Genomic DNA, 8,203 nt, shown 5'->3' with positions numbered 1-8,203 from the left:
TTGCAAGTAAGAAGGAATCAGTTCATTTCTTGCAATCTTTTATGGGCCCCAGAGACCCACCCGATGTGAAACTTTAGCACTGAGCCAGGAGTAAGGCCAGAGCACAGTTAAGTATGCCCCATCCCTGTTGTCCTCCAAAAAAAATGGGAGAAATGGCACAGTCTGCGGTTTTCGGTTAAAAAAATAAATTTGGAATAGGCTGAGGTAGGCAGATGAGTCTAATATGACCAGTAGAAAAGTTTAAATTCTTCCATAGAGGCTGTGTTTACGCCTCATGGTCACCTTTGGAAGATAACCAAATTTGAGACACATCACTAAAATGTTTGGTTGGTCTATCCATAAATGTTGGCTGGGGGATGCGAACACGTACACTGGGTAATAAACCTACCAGATGAGTGATCAACGCCCTCAGAGTCATTCAATGATGACTCTGAACAGTGACAAAGCCAAGAGAACAGTTGCAGCATGAAGCCTGAAGATAAGCTCCTGGGAGATTCAAAATAAGTCACCATGTCCTCGGGCCCTCTGTTCAGCACCCCTAGCTGCATCATTTCACTTATTCCCAACAATATTCATAGTTTTTATCACGGTGACACTTTACTAGCTAGTTTCAACAATGACATCCAGTGCCGATTTAAGTCTTTGGATTTGTAAACTCCCCAAGGTAGCCAAGCCAGCTTTCAGGAAATTTCTGGTGGCGGGAGCTCAAATTATATTAGCTTCAGCGGGCTGGTCTTTGGTCTTCCAAGGTCCCTGGTGCCTGTAGGTTTCTCTAAACATCGCTTTAAAATGTAGCTCACACAAGATCCAGCTTTATAAATGGTGTTGTGACTGTGTTGCGGTAGGTACCGTACTAAAACATGTGTCCTAGGTCACCACTCCCAAAGCAGTTGGTACCGGTTGACCTTGAGCCTGGAAGGTGATGGTGGAAAGAGATCATCCTAGGAGAGTTAATGGGGTGATGGATGGATGGAAAGGAAACCGGGAAGAGTAGGGAACTGGAAATCTGGTGATCATCATGGGATAGTTGGTGGATGTTTTTCAAATACGTTAAAATATATTTTGTAAATGAGATTCAAGACTTAATCACTTAACTTCCCGTTAGTCGTCGATTTGCTCGAGCGGGCGCCAGTAACGTCTCCATTTGTCCCTGTCGCGTGCTAGTGTAGCCCAATGGCATCTGTTCGCTCCGGGAACATGAAGGGCCTCAAACCGATCGTTCATGATCTTGACGAAGAAGTCTGACCATCTGGTAGGTGGTCGGCCACGCGGTCTCCTGACATCCCGTGGAATCCAATCAGTAACAGCTCTAGTCCAACGGTCGTCTTTAAATCTCATTACGTGACCAGCCCATCTGATTTTCGACACCTTGGCAAATGAGACAGCATCCCTGATCCTTGATTGTCCATGGATGTCAGAACTCCGGATTCTTCTCTCATTTGAGTGAAACGTGATATTCCAAGCATAGCTCTTTCTATTCTTCTTTGGGAGACCTGGATGGCGTTCTCATCTTGTTTGCGTAGGGCCCAGGTCTCTGAGGCATATGTTAATGCAGGAAGAACAGTGGAATCAAAGAGATGTGCCCGGAGCCGAAGGTTCTTCGTCCTCTTAGCTATTTCTTCGACGTTCTTGAAGGCGTTCCAAGCCGCTCTCTTCCTCCTGCGCAGCTCGGGTGCCAGGTCATTTATCATGTTGACCTCTCGACCTAGGTAGACATAGCTGTTGCATTCGGAGATAGTCGTTCCATTGAGAGCGAATGGGGCATCAGGAACAAGGCTGTTTCTCATAAACATTGTCTTCGTAAGATTCAGCTGTAGTCCTACCTTTCCACACTCACGGTCAAAGTCGGCCAGCATTTGTGCCGCTTGGCTGATGTTTGGTGTTATTAAAACAATGTCATCAGCAAAGCGGAGGTGGTGTAATTGCCGACCATCTATCTTCACTTCCATTCCTTCCCATTCCAGTCGTCGCATGATGTTCTCGAGGGTGGCACTGAAGAGTTTCGGTGAAATGTATCACCCTGCCACACCCCTCTCTTGACATCAATGATCACTTCTTTGTAGAATGGTGAGATCCTGGTAGTGAATCCGCAATAAAGCTCAAGGAGGATCCTGTTGTATTGGGCTTGAACGCCCTGATTGGCTAGGGCTTCAATGACCGCTTCCGTCTCAACAGAATCAAAGGCCTTCTTTAAATCAATGAACGTTAAGCAGAGCGGCATCTTGTACTCCCGAGAAACCTCAATAAGCTTGGTTATCGTGTGGATATGGTCGATGGTGCTGAATCCTTTGCGGAACCCTGCTTGCTCGCATGGTTGTCCTTCATCTAATGTTCTGCCAATCCTATTCAGGATGACTCGAGTGAATAGTTTGTAGATGACAGACAATAGGCAGATTGGGCGATAGTTGCCAATGTCATGGATGTCTCCCTTCGTGAACAGTAGTACGGTTCTGCTGGTTTTCCATTGGGACGGAACCTTGCATTCAGACAGGTAGCGAGTGAAGAGCCGAGCCAGTGTATTGATGAGTACTGAGGGCAGGTTCTTCAGGTGTTCAGGTCTGACCTTGTCTGGGCCGGGTGCTGTTTGTTTCTTTACCAACGAAATGGCCTGTCGGATTTCGGAGGGGAGAACATTGGGAAAAACTTACCCATCCTGTGGAATTTGGTATGCTGGCAAGTGGACATCGCTGTCGAAGAGATTTGAGTAGAAGTCATGGATAATCTTCTCCATTGCCGTTCTGGAGGATGTGATGGATCCATCAGGGCGTCGAAGGGCAGTCATCTTGGTCTTATAGTTGGCGAAGGACAGGTGGGCCTTACGAATACTTTTCCCGGCTTAAGCCGCATCTACCAGTACTTCTGTTCTTCTCTCTTTGAGGTCTTCCTTGATCGCATCTCTGCACTGCTTTGCGAGCTCGGACCTTAGCTTGCGGTTGCCTGAGGCATGCGCCAAACCACGCTGGCAAATTAGCTCAAGAGTTTTCGAAGATAGGCGACTTTTTGTGGCTATCTCTCTCTTGGCGTTCCTCGCACATTCATGGAGGTGCTGAACAAGTCGATCGTATTCCTCGTCAATGTTGTCGACAATGGCATCTTCCCATGTTGCCGCAATAGTACCAAAGAGTTCCCAGTTGGTGGTCATTCTGGGAGTTCTCTTTTTGAACTTTGCAGCCCTTTCTCCCCGCTCTGTGAAGTAGAATTTTTCACGAAGGAGACGGTGGTCCGATCCCGTTCGAAATTTTGGGACAACAGCGACATCAGTCAGGCAAAACCGTCGATTGAATATGATGTGGTCCATTTCGTTGTGGAATCGTCCACCAGGAGACTCCCATGTCCATCGTTTAGATTCTGCCTTCTGGAACTGTGAGTAACCATGGATGGTCTTGGTCGACATGATGAACTCTGACAGTCTCTCACCCTGTTCGTTCCATTCTAGGCCTTGGGTCCCGATGTGAAGTTCTTCAACTGATCTTCTCGGTCCTATCTTGGCATTAAAATCACCCACAATGATCTTGTAGAAGGTGTGGTCTTCTTTATAGAACTTCTCTAGCTCCATGTAGAACTTCTCGATTTCTCTTTCATCATAATGAGATGTTGGTGCGTAGACAACGAAGATAGAAAATGCAGGCAGTGAGCTACATCTATTCAAATGTAAACGTCTGATTCGGGTTGTTAGGCATTCGAATGAATCAATGCTCTTGGCCAAGTTTGTGTTGACAAGGACACCGACGCCTCCAACACCTCTTTTATCGCATGTTCCGAGGAACAATTCTTCTCCAGTGTCGAAAACGGCATGATGAGATTCGTGCCTTCTTGTCTCGGTCAGACCAATGATGTCGTACTTGATCAAATACGACAAAATACGAAAATAAGATAGCTTCCAAAGAACAGGTTACATATAAGACCGAGATAGCTGATAAGGCTGGCATTCCTTCTGGGCTTTCAATCATACCATTTACTAAATATGTTATTTTCACATCACTTTAGCTGTGGAGAGGAATAGTGAGAAACAAAATGCCACCAGAAAAGCAAACTGGATGACCACCTTCAATAAAAGCCAGGTGGAAGGTGTTCCCATGGATCCCAAGTACAAATATATGTTAACAGGAACATATATTTAACTAACTCTGCTTGGTACCAGTAACTAATTTGTTGAAAATGGGGGGAAATGAACGCAGTTTCTGATTGACCTGAGACTGACCTGTTAATAGATTTTCCCAGGCAAGGGCAGTTGACTGGCTGGGAACAAAAAAACATGAAACGTGTTTTGCTACCTTAATGTATGGCTGGAGGGAATTGATCCCAGTAATCTCTCAAAACTAACAAGCTTCAACTCTCTTGAAGTAATGTTGTATTCACTAAGGAAAAAATGTTGGGAGAAAAGTCTGAAATGATGGGAAAAGAGACAATAAGTGCAAAAGGAAGGGCTTGAAATTGGGGTTCCTCTGAAAACAAAGCTTGAAACAAGATCTGGTGGGAACATGGTTTACTGGAAATGGGATCTGAGGAGGAAAAGAGTGATATCAGGGATGTGAACAAGGAAAATCCTAGTTAACGAAGACTTATCTAGCTGACTACCCCATGGGAAACATGGTTCCAAGACTAGCAGAACTTACCAAGTAATTTACTTTAATTTTCTTTCTTATATATGGTCAATTACAACACGTATTCTTAGCCTTCTTCAAACACAATTTGGAGTATTCGTTTCTTTCTCAATATTCTGTTCATTTGTGTAAGCATTTTAAATAACTGCTCGATAACAGAATTATTTGATTAGACTTATTTTTTACTTTAATGTTTAGTTGAGATTACTGAAAACTAGGTCTAATGTGAAGTTTGTCTTGATTGGTACAAGTAGAAATGGGAGGACTAGGAATGGAATTAGACATTATAGGGTACCACATTCAGTTCCTAATAATACTAGTAAAGGACATTGTCCCAAATAAACTATCGAAAAAGATATTCTTCACTATTTAAACTGTAAATTCAACATTTTCTATATTAAATTAAAATGAATTAATATTCCTGTATTTGGTCTTTTAAAGACATTCCAGGTTGGTTAAGGAAACTAACACTGGGTATGAAATCATAACAACTTAATCATAAAAACCTGATTACTACTTAAGTTTCCACGAATGTCAGTGCTAAGAATTATTTCCCTGGATCTCACTAGTGTACGTGATAGTTATATGAATACACCTGTGTGGATACATCACTGGTATCTAATTTAGAGAATATATATATAGAGATTAGATCACATAGCTGAGTGTGATCGGAACTTTTCTAGACATTCCCTTTATCACACTCCCAAAGACTTGTACTGATCCTTATGGGTCCATGACTTTTCGTCCTCCCCACTCCCAGAGTCTTTTAAAATTTGGGGTTTGGAGTTGGGAGAGAGAGTGGTGGGAGAGAAACTGGGGACAGTAGCAATGGAACTGTATACTAGTGGAGGTTGGTTGTTAAAATATCCTATGATTAAAACTGAATCATGAAAAGGTTTGTAATATGTGTCTCTTGCAGATTCAATACAAAGACATGATATTTAGTTTCTACCACCGTGACTCACTTATGAGTTTGCTGAAATTTATTTTTATCACCTTGGCTGGGCTCATTACATAGGTGCCTGTGTGGTAAAACATTTTTCATTTTATGCAGACTTAAGAGGCAAAACTAAAAGGGTTGGGACTTCTGGTGGAAGGGGAAAAGAGCACAAAACACCCTGTTGACCACAGCTCAGCAGGGTCAACTAACATGCTTTATGACTGACCTCCTTCACTGATTTCCTCTTTTTAATGTGGAAAAATGAAAAGACTTTTCAGGCTGCCAGAGGGTAGTCCCGTCCAGTTCACACTATTTTCTTTTCGATCAGAATTGTTTAAAGATTATTTGATAAATTTGGAGCTTAATGATTTGTTCTCATATATTTCCCCTACATGGTGTCAGTGGGCATTGATCCAGGAAGGACAGCATGAAAAAGATGAGGTGTATGACTTAACCACCAATGCCAACACTACTGTAAGTATGGAACCCAGAGTACAATAGTTAAACATCAAAACGTGTTTGTCAAGGAGATCGGTGGGAATGCAGGGAGAAATGGGTCATTTGTTGGTGGAGGGATGCAGACACTGGTGGTGTGATTAGAATTGGAATATTGTATGACAAAACTCCATTATAAATGACTTTGAAAATCAAAATTGCCTAAATTTAAAAAAAAGAGAAGTCAACTTACATCTATATTTCAAGAAAGCTTGTCTTAGCAAATTTTGGCAGGGAGACCATATTTGGTAGGTAGAGGGTGAAAGAAAGGGAGAGATGACAGTTGGGAAGAGAAGCCTGGATATCATGGAAGAGATGAAAGCTGATCTTAGAAGATTTGGAGCTATCAGAGTTTAAAGAGTTAAATGGTGAGAACATTGCAGTTTAGATAGTTAAATAGAGAGATTCGTTTAAGTCATCAGCAGTGTATACATAGAGATTTCAAAGACCTCACTGATATTCAGGCTATATTAACTAACAAGGGAAGCATTTTTTTTCCTGATGCACTGTGTAAGTACGATATATTGCCAGGAAGAATGATAAGAAGTTGGTTCTCTTTTTCACAGATTAATAAATTAGACGTGAAAACTTTTGTACAAAGGAATCTATCATCTTGTCCTGTTGCTCTGTTTTCTTGTCATCATTCCATTCTCCCCCATGACCCTACCTAACCAGGGCTCTCCATATTTCTCAACAGTGTCACCACATAGCCTCAGAGCTGTGTTAACTGCCAGCAGCTCACAGCTCTCATGTTTTACCCACACCCAGGCCAGAGCCATCCTTCTGAAACCAAGGATATTTGCGGAAGGCCTGTTCTTCCTTGAATTGGCAGTCATGGTTTACCTCTTCTTAACCATTGTGTTTACAAATTTAGATGAAAGTCGCTATACTAGTGACAGGGATTTTCCAAACTAAGGAAAGCATAAACATTTCCCTTTCCCCCAAGAATTTGGGGCTAGTACTTATCTATCCACTGCTAATCGTATGTGATAATTAGGAAACAGAACTGAAGTCAAAACAGGGACATTTGTCAATTTGGTGCCATGACTAATCAGTCTTAGTCACTTAATCAATTAATCACTTAACTTCCAGTTAGTCGTCGATTTGCTCGAGCGGGCGCCAGTAATGTCTCCATCTGTCCCTGTCGCGTGCTAGTGTAGCCCAATGGCATCTGTTCACTCCAGGAACATGAAGGGCCTCAAACCGATCGTTCATGATCTTGACGAAGAAGTCTGACCATCTGGTAGGTGGGCGGCCACGAGGTCTCTTGACATCCCTGGAATCCAATCAGTAACAGCTCTAGTCCAACGGTCGTCTTGAAATCTCATTACGTGACCAGCCAGCCCATCTGATTTTTGACACCTTGGCAAATGAGACAGCATTCCTGATCCTTGATCGTCGACGGATGTCAGAACTCCGGATTATCTCTCTCATTTGAGTGAAACGTGATATTCCAAGCATAGCTCTTTCTATTCTTCTTTGGGAGACCTGAATAGCGTTCTCATCTTGTTTGCTTAGGGCCCAGGTCTCTGAGGCATATGTTAATGCAGGAAGAACAGTGAAATCAAAGAGATATGCCCGGAGCCGGAGGTTCTTCGTCCTCGTACCTATTTCTTGGACGTTCTTGAAGGCGTTCCAAGCCGCTCTCTTCCTCCTGCGCAGCTCGGCTGCCAGGTCATTTGTTATGTTGACCTCTCGACCTTGGTAGACATAGCTGTTGCATTCGGAGATGGTCGTTCCATTGAGAGCGAATGGGGCGTCAGGAACAAGGCTGTTTCTCATAAACATTGTCTTCGTAAGATTCAGCTGTAGTCCTACCTTTCCACACTCACGGTCAAAGTCGGCCAGCATTCGTGCCGCTTGGCTGATGTTTGGTGTTATTGAAACAATGTCATCAGCAAAGCGGAGGTGGTGTAGTTGCCGACCATCTAACTTCACTCCCATTCCTTCCCATTCCAGTCATCGCATGATATTCTCGAGGGTGGCACTGAAGAGTTTCAGTGAAATGGTATCACCCTGCCACACCCCTCTCTTGACATCAACGATCACTTCTTTGTAGAATGGTGAGATTCTGCTAGTGAATCTGTAATACAGCTCACGGAGGATCCTGATGTACTGGTCTTGAATGCCCTGATTGGCTAAGGCTTCAATGACCACTTCCGTC

This window comes from Sorex fumeus, unplaced genomic scaffold, assembly GCF_029834395.1.
Source record: "Sorex fumeus unplaced genomic scaffold, SorFum_2.1 ptg000070l, whole genome shotgun sequence".
NCBI classification, from domain to species: domain Eukaryota; kingdom Metazoa; phylum Chordata; class Mammalia; order Eulipotyphla; family Soricidae; genus Sorex; species Sorex fumeus.
This window is presented reverse-complemented; position numbering follows the sequence as displayed.